Here is a 23,887-nt window from a genome sequence, read left to right on the forward strand (position 1 = left end):
TTTTTAGCAGCACTGGGTGGGGGCATGTCTGATGCAGCTCTCTTTGCTCTCAGGATGGTCTGGGTTTGATTTCCTGGGAGAGGAGATTTGACAACTGACACACAAGCACACAGTTTTTCCAGACTCAAACTCCTGACTGTTATCACACATGTACCTACCTGACACATGTAGGTTCATTAGAATGTTTACATTGGTGATTTATGCTGAGATCAAATTGATTTGACAGAATTGTATCATGCAGTAATAATGTGCTTTTACTCTCTTACACACTGAAGGCAGAAGCTGGTTTTTAATACATAAAGCATTTAAAGCATTTTTGTGGAAAAGAAAAGATTTAGATAGAACACTAGATTTTCCTGTGCAGTTTATCACTTGTTGATTTTGTTTACAGAGATTTACATGGATCAAATGTGATCAAATTACATGACAGACAATTCTACAGTATAGATAATACATTGGGAATGTGATATTACAGGAAAATAATCAGCATAAATAAAGTAAAATCAGTAATAGAAACTTACTTGTCTTTTTTTATATAAAGTGTGTTTTATTAAATATTTCAAAAATTATCCACAAGCAGTCTTGATTGTCCGGTCGCCAGAAAAGAGGTTGTTTGTGTACTGGTTTTCATGGAAACGGGGCATGGCTTTGTGGCGTGTACAGTGGTACCTTGACCTAAGAGTTTTATCGTTCCGTGGATGAGCTCCTATCTCAAATTGCTCGCACATCAAATCAATTTTTCCCATTGAAAACACTTAAAATGGCATTAAACCTTTTCCAACCCTCAAAATGACCCCCCGTTTTTATGTTTCATTTTATTAAATTAGGAAAATACATTTCTAAATAACAAATCTTGTATAAAAACATAATAGAAAGAGTATGTAAAGATATAATAAGGTTTTATTCAGTGTATTTTCCTTGGAGATGAGACGACCTTAGCTAAAGAAAATGCCCGCGGAGTGGTGCGGGGGGTGATAAGCGGCGGAGGATGGAAAACTCAATTTTTTGCTACTCTCTCTATCACTCTTGTACACTACGTATCCCTAAACTTTTAATTTTTTACTTTTTCTTCTTTGCTTATCTTAATTTTAGTCACAATCTTCGCTTTCTCACTTTGTTTCGCCATCTAGCAGCGGCGTTTCGAGCTCGTACCTCAATTTTTTGCTCGCGTAACAAAGCAAGAAATCGACCGAGTGACCGCTCGTACCTCGGAAAACTCGTGCAATAATGCACTCGTAGGTCAAAGTACCACTGTAGTTCTGTTTTGGTTTCTATTGATTAGTGTGTAATGGAAAATTGCTGCACCAATCACGGATGCGGACGCAACCAGAGAGGCGGAGCTTCTAGTATCAACACGCCTTTGCTGTAAAAGTGATGGGAAGATCGGATCATTTTAGTGACTCGGTTCTTTGAATCTCATTTATGAAAATGAACGAACGCGCGTCCAGTAGAAAATATCACTCTTAGAGACGAATCGTTCTTCTGAGTCACATTAAAGACTCGTTCAGAATCAAGGAATCGTTCATAACCGACTCATCACTACTCTGCATCATCAGTAATGAGCTCCGGGAGAAACTCCGTGTTCCAGGTGGAGGATGAAGACCCTCTGCCGGGATGGAGCGACTGTAAGACCCTGTAACGGTGACTTTCTAGTCTTTATGGGTTTAATTCTCTTTTCAACACCGAGACTCACACTTTAAGAACCACTGAGCTAGGCTAACTAGCCGGCTAACTAATCTTAGCTTCAATAGGTTTCATCCGCAGGTTAAATATTCTACATTTAGTGAGCTATAAATAAATTATAATAAATTGTAATAAAGAATAATTGAATGTATTCGTCTTTTGGTCAATTTGTGTCAAATATTCCAAGAAACTAGTTAACACAAAAACAGCGCTAGCGAACCCGGCTAGCATGAGGCTAATAATGATGTTCTCCTACACTATTAGCCGAAAGCTCCATTTCTGCTCACTGCAACATTTCTGGAAATATTGTCGCTCTTTTATTCTTTATTGTTAGTCAGATTTATCAGCTTTTTCCTGCAAGTCCATGAATTTGATGTTAATGATCAGGATTAGACAATAAATGATGAACAGATCACTTTTCTTCTCTTCACTCGGTACTGATGCTCCTGATCACCTTTCCACCTGTTTGAGGCTTTTATGGGGGATTTGTTTATTAATAATAATTGTAATTACAATAATTATAAATATTGCAACTAGCTATTTTAGTAATTAATTAATCTAATGATTTTTTTAGATCAATTGGATAAAAAACAAACTTATAATTAGATGTTTTGTTTATTATAACTGTATATCATTAATCATACAAAATCATTTAAGTATGAAAGATGAAGCAATTTGTGTAAATCAACATTTGTATTATATTTTACAGATGGCAAGTTGGCAAACATACTTAAAAATCTATATAAAATATTATAACTTTTTTTTATAATTTTTGTTTAAAAAACTACAGTAATTTTGTTTAGTTGTGAAAATATAAACATCTAGAATATATAATAAATAAATTTTGTATAATAATGAAATAATATGTATACATTAAATATATAAAAATTGAAAACAAGCATTTGAATGTAGTAAAGCCGCAGTAAATCACTTTTTAGAACAGATAAGTTACTGTTGTAGACAAATGCTATAAAAAGAGAATGAAACGGAGAAACGCAGCAAGTTAACAGACTTAATGTATAAAAAAAAGGAAAAATATGCATCAGTGTACAAATGCTGTTATTTACTGCTTTTAGATTTAGTGTTTGTTCGCACCGTTTTAATTAAATCATCATGATGATGTGATCGAGTCGATTGCAACCTGATGCTCATGAGTCACGACAGAACAGATCCAGAGTCCCGGTTACAAACAAACAGTTTACACAATAACACTTCATTAAACTACACCATTTTCACATGATGAGGATCACAGCATTCACTCACAACCAATTTCATTATTGATTAGATTAGTTGTTGCAGCTCTAAAAATAAATAATAAACTCAGTGTTTCAAAGAGAATAAAATCCCATAAAGTTTGGAAAGTCACTGTTCCAGCAGTCGTACAGTCGCTCTATTAAACATTTTTCTACTATTGAACATCAGGTAGCTGCTAAGTGTGTAAGTAGCAGTAGAATATAGTAGACCCTTTAGACCAGGGGGGTCCTGTATCAGATCTGTTTAATATGAATTATGTGTTGACACGACGTCTCTTCTGAAGGTTGTCCGTTACAAGACGGAGACAAAAGGGTATAAATGTGTCCAATTTAAATCTCAAGAGGCGGCAAATTTGGCAAAAGAGAATCTTGATGGCAAACTTTTTAACAGCTATAAAGTGAAATCTATTAATATAAAGTGTGGGTTTGGTCATATGAGGGGATTTCAGTCAGCATCAGGGGGTAATTTTGCTGGTGTCGGCATAAAGACTAACAGCAGTGTGTAAGAGCAGTGTCTCTGTTGTGTTACAGCTCCATCAACACTTTAATCTCATACAGAGCGTGAGACTGAGAAGAACCACCACACCCAGAGTCCAAACACTTGTCCCTCTAAGAAGTTGGACGCCGACCGCGAGGGGCCGCGTAACTATTTAGCATGCCGGAGTCTCGATCGTTATCGTATTTAACCAGACAAATTGCTCCACCAACTAAGAACGGCCATGTACCACCACCCAGCTCAAGTTCCAGCTGTGGAGGAGAAACCAGCTGCAGCTCAAGATCCAGCTGTGGAGGAGAAACCAGCTGCAGCTCAAGTTCCAGCTGTAGAGGAGAAACCAGCTGCAGCTCAAGTTCCAGCTGTAGAGGAGAAACCAGCTGCAGCTCAAGTTCCAGCTGTGGAGAAGAAACCAGCTGCAGCTCAAGTTCCAGCTGTGGAGAAGAAACCAGCTGCAGCTCAAGTTCCAGCTGTGGAGGAGAAACCAGCTGCAGCTCAAGTTCCAGCTGTAGAGGAGAAACCAGCTGCAGCTCAAGTTCCAGCTGTGGAGGAGAAACCAGCACAAGTTTAGAATTCAGTAAAAGCTCCTTCAGCATCTGTGAGTAAAGACCAGATCTACAAGCACACAACATTAACAACAAAACACACACACACACACACACACACACACACACACACACACACACACACACAAACGCTCAGTTTAATACCATGTGGTTCTATTGATTGTATGTATCTATCTATGTATTGATTGTATGTATCTATCTATGTATTGATTGTATACAGTGGGTACAGAAAGTATTCAGACCCCCTCAAATTTTTCACTCTGTTATATTGCAGCCATTTGCTAAAATCATTTAAGTTCATTTCTTTTCCTCAATAATGTACACACAGCACCCCATATTTACAGAAAAACACAGATTTTGAAGAAATGAACTGAAATGATTTTAGCAAATGGCTGCAATATAACAGAGTGAAAATCGAGGGGTCTGAATACTTTCCGTACCCACTGTATGTTTGTGTGGAACGTGTCTGTAACGTTTGTGTGGAACGTGTCTGTAACGTTTGTGTGGAACGTGGAGTACACACATTTCCACCCCCGTTTTGTGTGGATCAGATTTAGTGGTGTCACCGTGATAAACACAAACTTTTGTCATCTCAGTGCGCCAGTGCAAAAGCTTTTCTTGCCCAATGTGGGGAAGGAATTAAATACCCTAAGATGAAGTGTTAGCCACAAGAACGAAGAGGTTCAGAAAGATCTTTTTAAACTTCTTGGACGTTGCTGCCACCAAGTCTTACATCATACACAAGGAACTACACGACAACAGGAACAATACGGTGTCTGTAGAACAACATGTTGCTCTGCGTGACGTATTGCAGTGTATTGGTTTCTTTTTTTGTCACTCGGTTAAAATCAGACACATTATTCAGGACATTCAGAGCATTAACTCAGAATATTTAGGAAGTGCGGTATTCAGCTGAGGCAAGAACTCTTACATGATGACTTTTTAATGAGATTTAATGTAATGGCCGAGAGTTTAAGGTGTTGGATGTGAAATCCAAAGGGGTTTATTTGTTTCAGCGCAGTGTGAAAGATGCAAAACTGTTTTACATCTCATGATATTTAGACTGAGGGTCTCACCGCCCTGTTTGACAAACGAGAGGATTTTAACATGTGCTGTCACGTGACCACACACGCACACGGCCGAGACTCAGCGATTACCTGCTTTACCCTGTTACATGAAAGCACCAGCACACGGGCCGCAGTCAAAACATAATGTCTCTTATTATGTACTAAATTACTGACATCAACAACAACAGATTCAAGTATCTGTAAAAAAAGTTTCTCATACGTGCATTACATTTACATTAATGTGTTTTTTCCTGAGCTCATCAGTGCAGTATGTTGCATCACTTTCATGCTGTCGTCTATTATGATGTACAATATTAAAAACAAGATCTTTAAAGAAACTGTTGTACATTCATTACGTTACTGTGTTTGTTTGTTTGTGTTTGTTTCACACAAGGCTTTAAAGGACGATGAGTGGACGTCTCGTCTGCGGCGGTAGAGGGCGATGAGTGGGCGTCTCGTCTGCGGCGGTAGAGGGCGATGAGTGGACGTCTCGTCTGCGGCGGTAGAGGGCGATGAGTGGACGTCTCGTCTGCGGCGGTAGAGGGCGATGAGTGGGCGTCTCGTCTGCGGCGGTAGAGGGCGATGAGTGGACGTCTCGTCTGCGGCGGTAGAGGACGATGAGTGGACGTCTCGTCTGCGGCGGTAGAGGACGATGAGTGGACGTCTCGTCTGCGGCGGTAGAGGACGATGAGTGGACGTCTCGTCTGCGGCGGTAGAGGATGAGTGGACGTCTGGTCTGTGGTGGTAGAGGGCGATGAGTGGACGCCTCGTCTGCGGCGGTAGAGGGCGATGAGTGGGCGTCTCGTCTGCGGCGGTAGAGGGCGATGAGTGGGCGTCTCGTCTGCGGCGGTTTGGCTCTGAAGCTGGAAACACACCTGCTCCTAGTCAGAAGAAATGGTTGGATCTGTTTTATAAGGTTTGTGCAGACAAAAATGTGTATGAGAACATGATTAAACACAGGTCCCATAACCTAAAGGTCTTTATTTGTACAGAGGGAGAAATGTCCAGTGCAGGTCCACGACCAGTCGAAACTTTCCGGTGGACCACAGAAACGTCTTTGTGGATTCCACCCTCCTAAAGTGTTCATTTCAGACTTTCAGGTGATCATCTCTTTCATGTCACGTCACTGTGGACCTGCACAACTATATTTGTGACCACACTCATGTGCTTTAAATGTCCTCTGCTGTGGGATGCAGAAATACTTGTTGCAATATTTATTTTTAATATCCTCTCTTTAGCGCCCGCCAGAGTTTCCTCACACCTCCACTCGCGCACCGCTGCTACAGTTTACATCCCTAATCATATAGAACAATATCTGCTTTATCTATTCCCATTTCTCATCCAGTGATCAAATAGTGGAAGCACTGAGATCAGTGTAAAAGACTTTGGTTTTTGCTCAAGTGTGTTAAAGTGTGTTATATTTATAGATCTTCATTTCACTTCACTTCTGCCCTCAGACTCTCACTAGTGTACAGAGATGATTGTGGATTAAACATATTAATGTGTGAATGTTAGATTTTCAATGTTTCTTCTTATTTAAATCTGTAAAAAATACCAAGACTAAAAGGTAAATAAAACCTGTGTTCCACACTCTTTATTGTTCTTTTACCAGGTCGTAAGTGTTCCACCTGCTGCAAGTGTTCCACCTGCTTTACTCCACTCCTACTGCTGTAGCGCCCCCTACCTCCACCCCCACCATTATACAGCCTGCACTTTTATGTCATTTAAGAAGACCCTTATATCTGTCATTATCATCATTATTATGTTTAAGTTCATAATATACAATATGTGTCTTTACAGCCTGGTAGTCAAAGTCCATCTCCTTCATCCAGTCCTTCATCTGCATCCAGTCCTGCTGTTTCTTCCAGTTCTGCTCCTTTAATTATTTCTTGCTGGTGTTCTGAGCGACTCATTTTACTGTTTATTTGTGTGGATTTACTACTATTATAATCTATAGTTATTTATGATTAGGTTGTTGTTTTAATCCCAATTAGGGATTTTTTATCATTGTATTTGATTATATCTATTGTTAAATAATCTTTATTAATATATACATCGTTTTGTAATATTTGTATTTTTGTGTGTTTGCATCTATTATAATTTATCATTTGACATTTTTGTAGCATTTTCAGTAATTAAAAATAAAATGTTTTATCATTCATAAAACAGTGACTCATGAATTATTCTGTGAAACTGCTGAACACATTATCATCTTCATTATTATTATTATTATTATTATTATTATTATTATTATTATTATTAAGTAGAATATAAATAAATAAATACGAAACATGTGCTATATAATAAAGTTTTGTTAAAAATGTTAAAGGTTAAATAAGTACATTAAGAAAATAAATATACATCCATTTTATGCCCCTTTATTGGAAAAATTAGTCAAATCATACAGATATTAATTAACATGAGTGACAAGTGATGTATTTTCATTCACATCATCAGTATTTTGTGCACTATTGGGGATTTATAAACATCGATCTGCCAAAACCATAACAAATGTCCATCATCTATCCATTTCCTTTCTCTTTTCCTCTATTCCTTCTTCCCTTCTTTTCCCCTCTTCCCACCCCTTAACAGACTATTGATCTCCAGCTTCACACAGCTCACATCCTCAACTCTCAGTCTCACAATCATCTCCACTGTTTTGAGCGTGTTAAGCTCCAGGTTTTTATGACTGCACCATGTCTCTCAGGTCTTTCTTCACTGAAGCAGGGTCGTTGGCTGAAACTGATTTTACATGATGAGGATTAATCTTTCTCATATTAATGAACTAATCATGTACTACAGTATTTAAAAAGCACTTGTATTCCTCTCAACCGAGAACAGAAAGCTGAGGGTACATTGGGAACAAGTTTCCCAAAACTGTATAGTTGCAATCTGGAAAACCTCGAATCGATATTTGAAAAGAACTTAAAATCCTGTCAAACATGAATGAGGTTTATGTATTTGTCACAAATTGTTACTCAATCATGAAAATAAATAAACAGCTTTTCTTGTTTCCGCATTGTGCTTGTAACATAAATGGACAATAGGAATTCCAAAATTAGAAGAGGACTCCAATGTAAATAGAAAAAGTTTTCATGATAAGTCCTTTAAAAAATAAATAGTAAATATGAAAACAAAAATAAAAGTAAATATAAAATAACCATATCGTTCCAATTCATACTGGATCGGTCGAGATTCGGGTTACCAATGACCGACACAGCTACTGGAGGAAGTTCAGGATCCAGGATTGAGGTGTTAAAGTTTAAGACTTTATGCAGTAGAAATAAATTTACATGGAAGTTTGCAATAACACAGTCCACACACAGTCTTTATAAACCCTCTTCAGCTACATGTGTAACGCCCACATTCCTCATTATTCTCTAAAAGTAGCATGTAATTCTTTAATGGGCGCTTCATGACCCTCTGTCCCATCCACAACTTCATCTCTTGGCTGTCTGTTCTTCTGACACATTTATTACTCTTGATAAATCAGCCTTCAAGAATAAGAGATGTTGTGCTCATTACTGCTTCATTACTGCTGATTCTAATCACACATTCAGCACTTCCTTATATACCGACCATAATCACAGTGTTAATGATCAGTGTAATTACTGTAAACATATAAATGCTGTGGTGACCCCCGTGTGTAATGCTGCATGATGGCACTGCTGGAGGATTACGCCAATGGAAGATTAAGGAGAAAAAGAGTCTCCAGGGACCATGATGATTTCTGGGCCCATGATGATGACTGGATAATAAGCTGATTTAGATTCCTACAGCTGTGCTCCTGGATCTATGTGCTGAATTGGGTCCAGTACTACAGAGGGAAACACACCGGAACCATGCCGTCCCCGTCCAAATACAGGTCCTCACCACTCTGGGGTTAATGACAACAGGTTGTTTCTAGTGGGAAATGGCAGACAGGGAAATACTTTATATAAATATTATATATAATTAACTTTTTCACAAAGACCTTTTTTGGATATAATATAATTCTCTTTAATCTCATGCTATAGGTCTGGTATCTGCCCCTGAGTGTCATAATGCCTGTCATTTTGGATGTTATTATTAAGGTGGGTAGTCGATACATCAGGTTTTCCTTCACTGTGGCACACTGACCTGCTTCAGCACATGATTCCTTTATCCTGACACATAGCAGTGTAGGGAACAGACTACAGGCAGCTGCAGGACGTGATGACTGGCTTCTTGTTGAGTTTAACAACATGTAGAAATTGTAAACATTGTCCTGATGTAGTCTATAATATGACAGGTGACAGAGGCTTCACCCCTCAGACGCTCCTCACCTCCTTAAATGCAGATGTGGAGCTCTGGATGTATCAGCTGACAGATTTCTATATTTCTACATTTCTATGACCCCGAGCCACAGCCCCCTGCCCCACAAGAGCGATATCAACAAGATGCAAGAATCCATGAGGAGGTCATACGGCTTTTGTAAGGAAGACAAAAATCATGGTTTAACTTTATCTTTTAATAATTGTGCAATTTTACTTTTGTCACATTTTTTGTGACAAAGTTTATCATGTGGATTTTAATTATTTAGCTTAAAAGCATCCTCCAGTTGAGAAACACTGATTTAGAATCAGGATTTAAATGATGTTGAACACTTCAATAAACAAGTGATTTCATATTTTAGATTTTTATTGATTTTATTAATTATTATTGGACATGGAGAGGTTTAGTTTTCAGTTCCTGTCCTTGATGTCCAGACTCACTTGCCTTTTTTTTTTCTCTTTTTACTTTTTTTTACTGGAATGGGTGATAGTCTTCTGATCCAGCGCGGCAGGGGAACAGATATAGAACTGTGAGACTTTAGTGCAGACCATACCGCATTCTGACGCCTGGAATGACCACTGTGAAGATTCGATGAGAATACCATTGAGTCTGTTGTGATTATGTAAGATTTGCGACAAAGGATAGGACGACAATTCCAATCACGATGTTTCGCTGGTTCAGTTGTCCATAGAACATAGCCACAGAAGGTGATGGTGTAGTATGTTACAAAGGTGCTTTGCATGACGAATTCCGTAAAGAGAAAACTGTGAGTGGTCGGAGCAACCAGTAAACGTGAAGGAACTCCAAAAGATTGGGCAAGGGTAATAACCCTACGCACATGATAGATACGGGTGATCAGCTGAAGTCCTGCAGGAAGATCATAGACAGAGTTCTGGATGGAATCTAGCCACATTCCCTCTGGGGAGAACATGTCAGCGTGGAGCAGAATGTCCATCACTGGTCTGAACCGGTCCGCATCAGTTTCCCAAACGAATTCGTCCTTTTCCGGAGGAAACCTGTACCACTCACGAGGTCCATTACGGCACCGTTCACCTAAAGGACAGGTGGGCTGCTGCGCACACCACAGGCAATGCTGGGGAAAAATGGACACGAGGGTAAAACAAGCATTGCAGGGAGCTTCTAAAGTGTCAAAGTTGAAGCGATACCCCTCAGCACATGCTTCCCTGTACGCACACGTGCGTTGATGCAGACGCCTTATATATTCAAACTCTGCCATGTTCCTGCACACAGCATAAAATACACACAACAACAACATGATTTATACAATATAATCAAAGAATCAGAATTAAAGCATAGAAAGTGTTTAGTGCATTTAGTTATAAGGAAACGTTTGTTACAGTCATTTTTTCTTATTGACTAGGGCCATAATCCCTCCATCCAAATCCACATAGATGTTTTGATCCATATCTGTGGAGATGTTTTCTGTAGAAGACTCTTCACCTGTAATTTTATACACTGGGAGCTGTACGTATTGTCTAAACAATGACAAGGAATTCCACAACAGATAAAACATGCCACGGCTGCAAGGATTATTAAAATTGTAGTCCCAGTCTGACCCTATTCTACTCTATTTATTAGTATATTATGTTAATTATACTTGGAGTAAACAGGTTACATGAGTTTGATTAAAATATGGGATAAATAGGTTAAATTAAGCTACTTCATTGTATCTAATAGATTCTATACTAATTATTAGGTACATTTGTTGGATTAATATAAAAAGCTAAACTATAAAAGCTAAGCTTAGCTAGCCGGCTAGTTACCCATGCTAATGTCGCTAAATAATGACTTTGTACTTTTCGAGTCTTCTACTAAATAATCTACAATATTCTACCATAATTATTTAGACGACTTACCAGGTACCTGTATAAAGAAATGTTCAATAGAAGAGGATTTGTAATGTTTTTTTAGTTGCTGCTAATTGCTGCTGCTTCTTGCTGCTGTTTGTTTGTTTGGTGGTTGTCAATTTTAGTGTCTCTTTACTTACAATTGGTAAATTCACAAATGAGAAACAAAAGCACGCTTTGAATTATATAGACGTGTCACACTGTGACATCACACCTAGATGCCCCGCCCTCTGCCGATGACATCATCATGTCACTCACTTTATTTCTCTCTCTCTCTTTCTATCTATCTCTCTCTCTCTCACACACACATACACACACACACACACACACACACACACACACACACACACACTCTGCGCATGTACAGATTACAGAGGGAAGATTACACACAATCCGGAAGTTGACCCGAGTGACTATATGAATGTTGTAGAATCATAAATGACCAGATGAAGCTGAGTGAGGTGAACCCCTGAAACTAACCCAGGAACAGAGTAGGAACATTCTGATCACCTGCTGGTTTCTTTTTGAGAGACTGCTGAAAGGAAATTTCTTAAACTATCTATGGACTCAGTCTCGGTCGACCTCATTGTTTTGAATAGAAGTGACCGAACTGAACTCTTGAACCGAGTCACTTGAACTGAATCTAAGGAGTCAAAATCATCGAATCGAATCTTTTCTAACTGAATTGACCAAACTGAATGGACTGAATTATTAAAATTAATATAATAAATAGTTCTTTCTCTAGTGCTGAAGTCATATTGCTGAACAGCTGTACAGCTTCCTCCAGTCACTCTCGGGTTTCCATCCTCATTTTTTCTTCCCTCACCTAAGAATCTTTGTTTCTTTAGAGATTTTCTGCGACTCTTTGGGCTTGTAGAGGTTCAGCTTTCTGTTTCTCATAGTCAGAACCCAAAGTGCCCTCAGCTGAGCTTCATGTTTCTCCAATTGCTCTTGGTTTCTCAGAATGATGTTTTTGATGATATATTTTTATGGAGAGCAAAATATTTTAGGTTATTTAAACTTAAATTTTTATTTATTCTGGAATAATTTTCCTGTCTGTTTTTATTAATATTTATGTTCAAAAAACATTGTTTTAGTGTGTTCAATAAATGTTTATCCTGTTCGGCCCGCAACCTAAAGTGGGCTTTAAGTTTTGGCCCCCTGTGCAATTAAGTTTGACACCCTGATATATATCATTAATTATTAATAATAACTAAAGGTAATAATTAAATAATAATTAAAGGTAAACTGAGCACATCTTTTATCTCAGAAGTGTGTATCAAACTGGTAGCCCTTCACATTAGTCGGTACCCAAGAAGTAGCTCTCGTTGTCAAAAAGGTTGGTGACCCCTGATTTATAATCTTGTTACTTTTGTCCCCACATGAACATATACATTTTTATATTTAGTCATTGTGATTTCACCCTTTTACATCGTATCTCTGTTGGTTTCTTTTATTCAGCTCCATCTCACAGACGTTCTGGGACAGCTCTTAGGAGCGTTCTCCTCCGACAGTATCGTCAATTTCAGCTCTTCTTCCTCACCACTGAGATTGCTCCATTTATTAAACATCTCTACTCCAGCTGTTCCAGAGAACCCTGTCTGCCTCCTCGCATCGTGAAGAATACTTTTACACGTGATATGGGCACACAGACCTCGTCTGACCTTCCTGCTGTTTATCATCAGGTGACACAGACCGACAATAAAGACTATGACGACTCCCTCATTCCTGCATCAACTCTACCATCTCCTCCTTATCCTTCATGTTGGTCCCCTACTGATTATTCTCCTACTTCCCCCGTTCTCTCACCTGATTATTATTATTATCCTCCCATATCTTCCCCTGAGTCTGATCCTGATTGCTCACCCATGTCTTCTGCAGCAGCAATGGCCCACAAACTCTTCTTTCCCAATAAACATGCTTAAGTCTGCCTTGTTTTTGTTTCTCCTACACACTCATAACATTAGTCAGACCCTATTCTACTCTATTTATTACTAAGTGATTATTACCTCTTAAAAGAACCTTCTTTAATGTTCCCATTAATGCCCTTTTACGCGTTATGGTCTACAAACACAAAACTGACTTAAAAAAAAAACTAAAGTGGCTTCTGCATCATAAAAGCTGTTGTGTTGAGCTCTTAAAAATGTTCCTTTCACAGCTGAAGTATGAAAACTATCAACAATGTAGAACAGAACACCGGGTTAGCTTCTAGCTTCTAGCTCCTCAGGCATGGAGTTTCTGGAGGTGTTGTTATCGCAGTAGATACGAGCTTCGAACTAGAAAGACACAGCTTACATTAGACTAAACAGTTTTTGTCTTTATACTCAACTAAAGTGAAATAATGATCATATTTCCACTTTGAGAAACTCGTCTTGTTCTCGCCTCGACTCGCCATTACTGCCGCACAGACCTGAATAAACGGAGACACGCCCACAGTGTGTCTTCTTCCTGTTTACAGTGGTTCATCCTCCAATCCTACAATGCGTCGCTGCTGTAAACAGGTCAGACTGTAGTCTACACTTCAGCCCAAATGAATTCATTTAAAAAAGTAACAGGTAACGCATCATATGGTAACGGAGTTACTGTATTTTTAACACGCACCAGGACGCCGCTGTTACGTGTCTGTGCTGTTTTCTTCTACTCCCCCCTCCTTGTGTTGGCTCTGTCTTCAGCTCTCTACTATATGTAGGTGGAGTCACCTGGTAATTGTAATGGAGGCCTGGGGAAAAAAGGACCAATGAAGAGCAAGAGCCTGACCAGAGGAGGCGGAGCCTACAGTTCAAAAGCAGCCACCTGAAGTGACCACTGTTTGCTGATGTAAGTTAACAATAGATTAAATGAAAAGGGGTATAAGTTATCATGATAAATTATATATCATTCTAAAGGTCTAAGCCTTAAGCATCAATTTTAGATCACTGTTTTTCAATAGAACGCTTATAACAAATGTATTACCTAAATTTGTGTAAACAATACACACAAACAACATGCATAAAAAAACAGTACTTGCACTATAATTGTAATAACGAGTTACAAACGCATCCAAACGCACAATTGCTGCAAATTCCTGTTTATTTTGTAAGATAAGGTTCCACTGAACAACATACCGTAGAGCATTTTTTGTCTTTTGTTTGGTTTTTTTTGTATCAGTTTTAGAGTAACTTTCGCATAAAGAACGACATCTTGGTGGTAAAAAAATAAATATTTCTGGTAGAATATAGTGTTAAAAAACAAATGAGAGTAACCACTAAAAAAAGACAAAGACAGGTAGAATCTTATCAGTGATACAACTGAACTCTGCAGGTGTTTGTGGAGACGTTTTGTTTTGCACCACCTTTCATTTCCAGTCTTTTATTTTCAGCCAGTAGCAGTGTGGAAACAACATGTTCAATAGAAAATGTAGCCAACGAGTGCAGGATTTTAACGATACATGGGAGGTTTTTATTCCCCGTGTGGGCGAGTTCTTAGTTTTATTCATCTTTAGAAGCTCTTAGTGGAGAAAGAGCGCGTGACGTGCACTGTGACGCACCTGGCAGGAAGTGGAATGCAGCTCTTTCCAGCTCGTGATAACTGAGCTTTGTTTACAAGAAATAAAAAGAAAGAAAAAGCGACAGCGACCTGGTGATCTGCATGTGGATGGAAAATCTGAGTCTATTTTACATCTGTGAGGGAGAAAAGGACCAGAAATATTCTCAGATAAATGTTTGTAGAAATCTACATTTTAATGATATCTTTATAAAATGTTAAATATACATACATGATACATGTGACTTTTAACCCAGTACTTTATTCAAGTACATCATTTATATAGAAACACGGTACACAGAGTATTGCATGATGGATTCTCTACATAAACATAAAAATATTGTTATTCATAACCATAAAGAATTTTTCTTTTCCACAGGAATGAAAGTGTTGAAAACCAGCTTCTGGCACTTAAAGGTATCAATAGTGTTGATGTTTATGTCTTCAGTGTGTAAGACGATACAAGCACATTATTACTGCATGATACGCTTTTATCAAATAAACATATAATATCATTAGTGTGATCTGAGCAGCTTTCATTTCATTTAGTAAATTATTTTACACAACACACCTTTAACATGTACAGAAATGATCAGATTGTAGACTGTATTCATTATGCAGAGATAAAACATGCAGCTTTGTTCTATTATTTATTTATTTATTTTATATGCAGGACCCATGAAGAACTGCATCAGACACGTCACAACCCACGACTGCTAAAAGACCTGGAATCGATGCTGCACAGCACAAACACAACAAAACACAATCCTCATCGCTTGTGCATTGGAAACTCTTCATGATGCCAGTTATGATTTATTATCTCATTTGTAAAAGTGAATTCAGTGCCCTGATGTTCTTAAAATGAACAGTAGATATGGTTTGTGGTGTAAAAACGTTTACTTCAGGTTTTGGTTTAAACAAAGTCTAATAGTTTTCCTAAACCTGGTCTACAGTCAAGTCTTAACTCCTTAATATTTGTTTTATATACATGATTTGAACACATGTTTGATTTAGTTGGATATTAGATGATCCTTTTCTTCGTCTTATTTAGTCCTTAGCAGAGACGTTTTTGTCTGTGATTTTGGACAAGATCGAGGCAAAGAAACAGTCTATGAGACATGAACTCCTGCAGTCTCTCTGTAGGGGTTATGTAGCCTTATGTGAACAGTGAGGAGACTCTCATAAAGCTCATGCCCAAAACAGTGGAGATGATTGTGACATTTGAAGTTTAATTTATATTTTTCCAGTTAGATTTTGAGAGATATGTTTCTATTTATGCACATTGGACATCAACCTTCTCAGCAGCAGGTTCCATAGTGTAGCGGTCATCACGTCTGCTTTACACGCAGAAGGTCCTGGGTTCGAGCCCCAGTGGAGCCATGCCCTTGAGTCTCTGATTCTAATTTTGGAATGCTTTTCCTCCATTTCTGTTTCAACCACAATGCAGAAACATGCAAAACTGTGTATTTATTTCCAGGATTGAGTAACAATTTGTGAGTAATATATAAACCTCACTCATGTTTGCAACCTGCATGGTTCCACTGGAAGGACCTTCTGTGTGTAAAGCAGATGTGACGACCACTACCCTATGGATCCACACAATCATCTGCACAGCATAAATGAGCAGAAATAATGATTCAGGCAATATGTTTTCCAGATTGCAACTATACAGTTTTGGGAAACTTGTTCCCAATGTACCCTCAGCTTTCTGTTCTCGGTTGAGAGGAATACAAGTGCTTTTCTAATACTGTATGAGAGTGTGTGATCTGAGTCTGTGCAGCGGCTGCTGTTCTCACTCTATTTATTCCAGCTCTTTTTTAAAGTCGTGTTACATCCTCGATGACTTCAAACTTTACTCTTTACACTATTAATACAGTTCTAAAATGAATTGTATTGATTTGTATGAATCATCTTGTACGAATTGTATGAATGAAGAATATTAATACATTTTTATTCACTCTATGGTGCTCGGTGGTCAGGGATAAAAACACACAGCACACATTATGACGCGTCCACTGCAAAAAATATCCGTCAAAATAAAGAAATAAAAGCATGATTTAAGAAGAAACTCTACAGACTAGAAACAAGTCAAATGATTTGCCAGTGCAGTAAAATAATTACACTTGGTAAGATTTCTTGAAATAAGAAGTGATTAAAGCGATGCTGCAGCACTCGTGTGTCTGTTTTCTGAAGCAGCTTCTGCACCTGACGCACAGCACGAGGACTCGACTTCTTTGATGGACCCTTGTGAGGTCTGTTCTGAGTGGAACACGTCTTGAAAACCTCTGTATGACCCTGACCACTGTACTGTAACTCAGTGTCAGGATGTTACTGATCTTCTTATCGCCTCGGCATCATGGTGGAGTCTCCTGTCATCAGAGAGTCTTTACCATGAGGTGCCGTGTAGAACATCCAGTGGTCAGTATGAGAGAATTGAATAACAGAATATAAGATTTTTATTTTGTTATTTAAAGAGAAGTTTAAATTACATTGGATTTTTTTTTCCATTTGTTGAATTTTAACTTCATTCATTTTTTCATTCATGTATTTTTGCTCTTGTTATGAAGTGAAGTTTGTGTCATTGCTGCTACACTGTGCATCTGAACGATCACGACTCAAATCTCACAATAAACTTTAGGGTTTTATCACATTTTCTACTTTCATTCATCTGATTGTCTCCCCAGTGTCCAACTGCTCCATGGCTTTGTGTATCAGTCACCTCACAACTATAGCAAAGAGTTTTTATTATTGACCGAGTAAATTCCAAGTGATTCAGTGCTTATGCTCAGAGACTGACCTGATATACACACACACACACACACACACACACACACACACACACACACACACACATACACCACAAAGAGAGAGAGTGAGAGAATAGGCATCTGACACATTACAAAATAACTTTTATTTGAAAAGGCAACAACAACATTGGACTTTGCATCAAACATCTGTACAATCCAGAGCAGCCTTTGTAACTTCTAGGTCTCATTTCATCTTCTCCAATTTTCCATTACTCAGCCAACTGTTTCTGTAGATATTTTTCCTCAGTATCCAATTCAGCAAATTTTCTCATCACTTTTACACCAAGCTCTGTCAACTCCTGATGAACTCCTTGTCTCGTAACACCTTCATCCAACACTGAATACTACACAAAATACACAACATTTACTTCATATTTTAATACATGCCCTTGTACCACCATTAAGACTACACCAATATATTTAACACAATATAAAATGCATAATACTCACTGCTAATGAGCAAAACTGATCTCTTAATAACACAAACTCTTCCCTTCCACACGTGGAATTTTGGATGGACTTGTAAATGCCATTTTCCTGCAACAACAAAACACATATAATATATTTATAAATATCTCACTACAAAATCAACAAAAAAACAAATCCTTTACACTCATTAAACATGACACAAAATATTTACCTTTTACAGTATTGTGATGCACGCTTTACTGCAGCTACAATGCACTGAACAGCGCCACCACCAGTTCACTATGACAAACTTATCCTTGAAAGCCCATTACAATAAAGAGTCTCACACACTAAAATACACCCCTAACCACAAAGTCACACCCCTTTTATTTCAGACATAAAGTATATTTATAACTTTAACTCCAGCATTCCTAAAACATTGCTTTTTTAATAATATAAAATATATGTATTTTATAGATACCTATGCTACACATAAAAGACACAATTTATCCCTTTTTCTTTAATAATGCTCACACAAATGCATTTGAAAATGCACTTGAAAAACAACTAAAATTGAATAAACACATATCACTTTAATGTACAATGAGAAAAAAAGAACTCCTCCCAAAACACTTAGAATGAATTAAGCTGTCTACAAAATTACTTTTTTACTACTTCATTTAAACAACTCTAATTGACCATTCCATACAAAAACTCAGCAACAATGTGTATAATTTTCTATAAATCACAACACTGTAAAACATGGCTTTTTGATTATTTTTTTTTTATTTGCCTTTTTAAAACAAACACTTTACCACTTAACACACTGAAGCTGTTCCTTGAAATGTCACAAATGAATGCAGTAGAATAAACAATAGTCCAATACACTTGTCTCAGATCGCCTTCTTTCACAGATGACCTGTGTAAAACTGTACCAACAAACTGTACTGAAACCTGCTTTTTAACAGCAGCATGACATCATCAAAATGTGGGTGGTCCCACCACACCCACATTCCCACCACATCCTTATTTCTCAAAATATTTCTCCTCCTCCTCCTCCTACAACTGCTATTATATATTTATTTCACTTTTTTATGATAAGCCTTCTGCAACTTATTAGAAACTTTACCTAAAATAAATCTATCATGAGTTTCTCTTTCTTTTTATTTATTTATTTGTTTATTACATTTTTTTTACCATATGGAATAAGATGTTGTTTCATCAGAGCTCTTGTGTTTTTTATCTTTTTTCCTTTTTGATACATTTCTGTTCACATACTCAAGTAAACAAACAAAACAAAAACAAACAATAAATCAATATATATCTAGGTAGGCCTAATACATTTATGTTATATATTAACATTTATACTTTATTTTTCTTTTTTTATGGCACTTTACACTCTGCTCACAATTTCAAATTCCACAATTACTTCATTTCCTGAATGAATTTTTTTAATGACAATCCAGATATTCATTTACTTAAAATATTCATAAAATGAAATAGTCCTATAGTGCTACACTGTAGTCCACAACATACAATATAAAATATTAACAATTTAACTTAAATATTACCTTTTTTAATCTTATTGATTTTGTCTATTTCTCAAATTCCCAAACATAATTAAATATATTCCTGTTCACTGAAAATAATTTTAAATAATATTTAATATAATGTTTTTACAAAACACAGTAATATATATTGCTCTAAATAATAAAACAAACAATAACAGTTGACTGCAACTATAATTACCACAAACTCATACAGCACAATACATGACCCTACATTGAAACAACACTTTCCCTTACATTTTTCCTTTTCATGTTTTACCCAATTTCATACAAAAATAATACAATAAAATAAACACTATAAATAACAATAAAAGATATAATAAATAAATAAATAAATAAATAAATAAATCATGCTACATCTTTACAATTCCACTTTACATATTCCACTGAATATATTTTAATCTTATTAATGAAAACAATTTTTACAAAACTTTTTCCAAAAACAAACAAAAAAATAAATACATCTAATTTAAATTCAGTTAAATCTCAAAATGGTTTTTAAATTTATTTTCCCCTAATAACATTGACCTTCTCACTACTTACGTTTATGCCTAAACTGTTAATGTAACTCAACTAAAACTGCTTATTTCACCCACAGTGTAAAGGTTTAGTTTTAGTTTGGTACATATATTGTTCTCATATCCTTATTCACGTTAATACACAGTGCATGAACTAATGTAAAGATACAACTTTAAATGGTCATAATATATAAATACATTTTAAACTTTAATTTTATAAACATTCATAAATGATATACAATTATTGTTCATGTCAAAGAATAAAATAAATTAACATGATAGAAACTGTACATGTGTATTGCAAAAGCAATTACAGCTGGGCTGCTTACAAAAAATGTACAAATGTAATAAAAAAGAAAAAAATAATATTATCTAAAAGGTATTAAGCATGTAGTGCAAACTAATTACTAATGTATGTAAGTATAATCAAATTACGTATTCTACAAACTATTTTATTCTTTAAAAAAACACTGTATATTTTTTCCAATTATAAATCAATAAACAACATTTTACACAATGTATAAATACTTAATTTGAGCACCAAAAAAAATACAATACATACAAATTACCACATTAAAATAAAGGAAAAAAATAACTGTATATGCCAATTACAGTATATCCTGACAATTTAGAAATGTAGCATTAACACTGATATAGTCAGAACTTTACATCCTGATGGCTCTAATAATGATCCTAAAACAAACAGTGCATGTAGCCAGCATTCACACTCTATTCATATAGACTGCCTTCACACTAATAGCTATCATCAACACAGTAATCACCTGATAATGTGCTCTCATAATGCACACACACACAAAAGAAGTCGTTAAGAGGATTATCCATCTGCCTCCTCTCTACACATGTGTGAACTACTTCAAGGTCAAAGTCAAACATTTACTTCATTGATAGAACCAAAAAGCAACACTTGGAAAAAAAACATACATCTATGGGAATATATTTTCACCATTTTTGGTTTATAAACATCTCACATTTCTTAAACCTCTTCATATAATTTTAATTGACTTTTCTCATAGAAGCTACATTTTCATTTACTCTTCTTCACAACTCTTTCATGTAAACATAACACATATAAAAAGTATTTCATTAATTCCATATATAGTGCAGTCAAAAAGACCAATTAAAGCACAATAACTTATAAAGTACTTTTGTGTTGTTAACTGTTCTCTCTGTATGAATATAAAATAAAATAAACAATAAAATAAACAATAAAACAAAGCTGCGTGTTTGATTTCTGCATAATGAATATAATTTTCAATCTGATCATCTGATCATTTGAGGAAAATGTACAAATAGGTTTAGCACATGTTTATATAAATCTGTATCTTTATAACATGTCACATCTAAATACCTTTGTCAGCTTCCTGCTCGTTCTCAGTCTGCGTGGAGGAGCACTTTTTCTCTGTAATGACAAACAATTTATTACAGTCAAAGCAAATACCTTCTACATCAACATCTACAGAAACTCAGAGAGATTTCAGTGTTACCTTTGTTCAACTCATTTCCCTGTTTGAAGAGTTTTTCCTGTTGAGGATCAAAAACAAAAATAATATTTAGTTTTATTTAGTCACAATTCTCACTTTAGTTCAATGACGTCTGCGTCTGTAATCAAAAGAAAGTACCTCGATTAAGCAGATGCTTTTCAAGCTACTGATTGTGTACTTCAGGCCTCGGATTTCAGATTTTGTCTGGTGTTCACTTCTGTAAAATAATTTATATTTATATGCTCATTAAATAAAACTGAATAATGCAGTAATAATCACCTTGTACTTTCTTTTACACACTGAAGACAGAAATATCAAAACTTTACACACCTTTAAGTGCCAGAAGCTGTTTTTCAACACTGGCATTTCTGTGGAAAATAAACATTCATATAGAACATTATATTTTATATTATTGTATGACATATTACATATTAAAACTACTATTTTTTCATTTTTTTCATTAAACAAAACAAAATATTTGTTGAGTTATTGTTACACTGTTGCTAACATTATTATCAGATTTATTATTATTATTATTATTATTATTATTATTATTATTATTATTATTATTATTATAACTAACACATTATTTATCATACAACTGAGCAGTTGAGGGCCCATGATAGCAGCTCCAACAGTCATTTAGTTGAATCTTCTGAGGAGAAGTGGGTTCCACACACCAGCCATCAACCAGAAAAGAGGTTCAAGCAGTCTCCAAACTCAGCACCTGTTTCAGCTCTACCAGTAAGAGTGAGAGACAGAAAATCCCAGTGATCCCAGAGCCAATGATGTTTGCAGATTTAGAACTCAAGCCGTTGGCCCCGCCCACTGCTTTGTGATCTGTGTTTGTACCTATAAACTTCTTTCACGCTCCGGTCTGAAGTTAATGTTGGTCGCGTGAGTTTTCTCCACTTCTCTTCGCTGTTATAAATCTGTCGGCGACTGAGATCTTTAGAAGAACCTCCACACACTCCTGCTGCTGCTGCTGCTGGATCAAAGGTACAATTTATTCATGTCTTAACTTTCAGTGTGGTTTGCAGGGCAAAGATACATCATAATGTATTTTAAAATTAAATAATTAAAAAATACCTTAACTTTAAGTGTATCACAATAAACTACTGTTTTTTTTTATTTATTTAAATATTTTTTTTTAAAGGGAAACACGAAATTTCTCCCCAAATTTTTTATCAATTGTCCTATTTAAACTGTTCTTCAGCTTTTTACTCAGTTGATAAAGTAAACAATGTTTGATACCAACAGCTTTTACACATGCAACCAGTTAACAGATCAAATATTCACATGCGTATCCCAGTGATCTCCCAGAGGAAGTTTAGTTTTAAAGTAAAGTATTAAGTGGTGGACTGCAAGTTTGTTTAGTTTCTGCCTCGCACTTTAAGATCATTTATTAGTATTACTTTTGAAAATTACAGAAATCCTTCTGTAACCAGTGCAATCAGTATGTTTGCAACAGTAAGGATGCGAAGGTCTTGAGAAAGCTCTTCGCTTTTACCCATCATGAGATGTTTCTTGTGTAACACCTTGGTAATGGGACACCTTTACAGGCCATCAGTTGGGACTGAAGCAGCTGATATTAATTTACAATGACAATAGGCAGGATTGCTTTCTAATTACTGATTGATATCTACTGCTGTCTTGGCTTTTCATTCCTTTTTGCACCTCCCTGTCTTCATGTGTTCAATACTTTTTCTTGTGTGTGTATTGTTCACAACATTACACAACTTCAATAATGGACATGTATGGTTTGATTCCTTTGTATGTGTGGATTGCATGGGTTGTTACCAACATCTGATAAAGATTATATGTCACTAGCACCTTTAGAAATATTTTTTATATTTACTAAATTTACTGAGAAAAATGTTGACATGGTAAATACTTATTTTACCCACTGTATGGTTGTATGTGTGTGTGTACACTGGCATGTAGGGAAGATAGATGTTGGAGAATGGAGTGCTGCTGCTGATGGAGAAATAGGTGAATTAACATTAACACTAGCAGAGCTGTTCAGCTCCTTGCTATTAATGGCTTCTGATCATGAATTTCCCTCCTGTCCATTGAAATGTCTGGCCATCAGTATGCATGCAGTATGAATGCAGTCTGTATGAATAACAATAGTCTGAATTGCTGTACATTAATATGAATGCAGTCTGTATGAATAACAATAGTCTGAATTGCTGTACATTAATATGAATGCAGTCTGTATGAATAGCCAAACATGTATAACAATAGTCTGAGTGGAGTCTAGCAGGGGGAGGGAGAAAAGGACCTGCGTTAAAAATTATGTACAGTAAAACCCAGAGTGACTTATTTCCTTCTTCTTC

General features: G+C 36.4%; 2 protein-coding genes, 2 long non-coding RNA genes, 1 other non-coding gene and 1 pseudogene across 5 annotated transcripts in view; 4 read left to right on the forward strand and 2 right to left on the reverse strand.

The window, feature by feature from the left end:
* Nucleotides 1-21,708, reverse strand: part of LOC124384694 — a 33,750-nt gene extending 12,042 nt beyond the window's left edge. The window contains exons 1-3 of the long non-coding RNA XR_006925484.1: nt 21,687-21,708; nt 21,552-21,588; nt 21,416-21,466 (exon numbers count right to left, since the gene is read on the reverse strand). This is a non-coding gene — a long non-coding RNA (uncharacterized LOC124384694). The remainder of the gene's footprint in view (nt 1-21,415; nt 21,467-21,551; nt 21,589-21,686) is intronic.
* LOC124384578 (zinc finger protein 850-like) overlaps nt 1-23,887 on the reverse strand; it is a 1,373,244-nt gene that overhangs the window by 897,002 nt on the left and 452,355 nt on the right. The gene's annotated exons all lie outside the window — the stretch shown is intronic.
* LOC124384668 overlaps nt 1-23,887 on the forward strand; it is a 920,651-nt pseudogene that overhangs the window by 887,200 nt on the left and 9,564 nt on the right.
* The window catches only part of LOC124384657 (leucine-rich repeat flightless-interacting protein 1-like), a 794,289-nt gene that overhangs the window by 208,839 nt on the left and 561,563 nt on the right, over nt 1-23,887 (forward strand). The window lies entirely within an intron of this gene.
* LOC124384731 lies at nt 5,897-6,856 on the forward strand. The gene is made up of 3 exons (XR_006925544.1): nt 5,897-5,978; nt 6,055-6,162; nt 6,675-6,856. It is a non-coding gene; the product is annotated as an uncharacterized LOC124384731 (long non-coding RNA).
* Nucleotides 16,053-16,125, forward strand: trnav-uac. The gene has a single exon. It is a non-coding gene; the product is annotated as a tRNA-Val (tRNA).

Source organism: Silurus meridionalis, chromosome 4 (assembly GCF_014805685.1).
Source record: "Silurus meridionalis isolate SWU-2019-XX chromosome 4, ASM1480568v1, whole genome shotgun sequence".
Lineage (NCBI taxonomy): Eukaryota > Metazoa > Chordata > Actinopteri > Siluriformes > Siluridae > Silurus > Silurus meridionalis.